We start from the raw sequence: 2,504 nt of genomic DNA on the forward strand, positions 1-2,504 counted from the left end.
AATCCACATAACATGAATTTTCACGCCTTAATTAGACCCTTAAGACGTCGCCTATAGGTATGTAAGCAAAGATGTACTTGAATGTGGTGGTGGGTGTTGGTGGGTGGTGGGTGGTGGGTGGTGGTGGTGGGTGGTGGAGAGCGATGGGAAGAGGGAAGTGAAAAAAAAAAGGGTGGAGTAGGAAGGAGGTGAATGGGGCCGGGGGACATAAATACTGAAATGTGTGCTTGTGTGGAAAGGGGGATGAAGAACACAACAGAGGTGGAGATGTCGAGAGAAAGGGGGGGGGGTTCAGAGCAAAGAAAAGGAGTATATAGGGAAAGAAAGAGACAACAAAGTACTTGGCAAAAACAGATGTGTGCAACATGACGAAGTGTGTGTGGGTGTGGGTGTAACACGTCAACCCGCGTCGACAATAACCACAGCCACAGCCACAAGAAGCAAAGAATAAGTGCGCCCACAGCACACCCCACATCAAGGTAAAGAGAAACAGCAAAGAAGAATACAGAGGGAACCAACGGAGACGAAGTCAAGAGTGGGAGAGTAGGGTGGGGACTTGAAAGAGCGCGCGCGCACGCGAAAGAGACTGAAAATGAGAGTAGGAAATGAGAGGGAGAAAACCGAGCGTACCCTTCAAAGGAAAAAGAGAAATCGAGTAAATCGATACACCTCAAAAAAAAACAAGAAGGCAAAAAAAAAAGAAGGGGAGGGGAAAGGTACAAGAACAACGAGAGAAAAGTCCCCTAGTGCAGCAACCCCGGCCAATCAACGAGACGAGAAAGGTATAAGCGTTGGTACACACACACACGCCGGAAAGAACGTGGGGGGGAGCAGAACGAAGAACAAAAAGCAATCCAGAGAACGGAGGGGGCGAAGAAACAAGCCCACAGAAAAGAAGGGAGAAAAGATGCACACTCGCGCGCACCGGTGTACCCGAAACAGTTCGGCGCAGAGAAGAGGCACAACACACACTACACAGCGATACGGAAGAGGAGCGAGCGCACACATACGCGTATGTATATGTATAGAAGAAGAAGAAATGAATAAAATGAATAAAACGACAGTGGGAACGAAAAGTGCGATGGAAACGGCTCGATGAGGGAGAGAAGTAGCGGGCCGATTCGAAAACAAAGAAGCCAAAAGAAAAGAGGCGCCGCGTGCGACGCCCTACGCTTATGTCTGTATCCTCTCGGCTGCTCGTTCATCAAACGGCCCTACAATAGACTAGCAACCAGCGCTGCATGTCGCATGTGCGTGCCCGATTATTTGTTCACGGCGTGTGCGTTGCATCTTAGTCGTTGTGTCCAACCTGTAGCTTCTCTGTTGATTTTCGTTTTTTTAGTGCCTGTAAAGGCATTGATTATCCCTTCACTTTTCGATGCCCTCATTCCTCAATGAGAAGCAGTCGTGCCAGTGCAACATCGCATTGTTTTGCCCAGTGGGGAAGAGGGGCGACGTTTCGTCCCACCACGAAAAGAATTAAGCGCATGGGCGCCTACATCACCCGGCAGTGCACCTCTACCCTTGTTGTGCGCTATGGCTGCCGTCAAGGAATCGGGCCAGCCAACACTGTTTGGCGTCGCTCAGCCCCCACGGCGATGCCACTGCAATACAACTCAGGGTAGATCTACAATTACGCTGAACATCACCGCGGCACAGTAAAAGCAAAGCCAGTAAGTGAAAGGGCGTGTGTGCTGCATTGACGACACGATTTCGAAGTGGACTGGCACAAGCGTCATCATGGCTGCAAGTCTCTTTGGCACCGCGGCAGCCCAGAGCCTTCCGCCGACACCACTGGTCCGCCGCCGTGCCCGAGTGTAAGCTGCAGGCTCCTGGCATCCCCACAAAGGGGGCACAAGAGTAAGATGTCATGCAAGATGAGGTAGCCGCTCTCATCAGGTTACGTCAAAGAGAAAAAGAAATCACAGTCTCCTTACTATAGAAGTGCGGTACGCTCTCTGTCCCTCTGCCTCTCACGATCCGCTTCACTTCGAAACGGGGATGGCAACACTGCTACTGACGGAACCTCTCGCATTGTAACTCAGCGCTTTCATCGCCCCATTACTCCACCAGCCAGCGGTCCTTTTCAGAGAGGTTGTTGCTCATGTTTTTCACACCCCCTCCCCTCCTAAACAACCTGCCAGTTGATGTACCAACGCAGTAATGTGTATACCCACACACACGTATGGGCCTACACACGTACTCTCTTTCGCCACGCTTCCGCACTGCTCGTAGCCTCCCTCCTCCCCTCTCCCTTCACTTGCCTCCCCCCCCTCCGAGTCCATGGCCTAACGCGATCTGAAAAAAGTATTTACGTATTGAGGGGAGCGTGATGTGGTGTTGCACCGTGACTCAAGTCGTGTCGCTTGTGACTTGACCCTCATCTTTTGCTTCATACACGCGTGTGCCGGTGTGCACCGCATGACGCGCCGCTTTGCTGTGTTTGCCTCCAAGCAGACAGAGAGACGTATATTCAGTTCCTCTCAATCGCTGCCTCCCTTTTT

The sequence above is a fragment of the Leishmania braziliensis genome, chromosome 23, assembly GCF_000002845.2.
Source record: "Leishmania braziliensis MHOM/BR/75/M2904 complete genome, chromosome 23".
Classification (NCBI taxonomy): domain Eukaryota; phylum Euglenozoa; class Kinetoplastea; order Trypanosomatida; family Trypanosomatidae; genus Leishmania; species Leishmania braziliensis.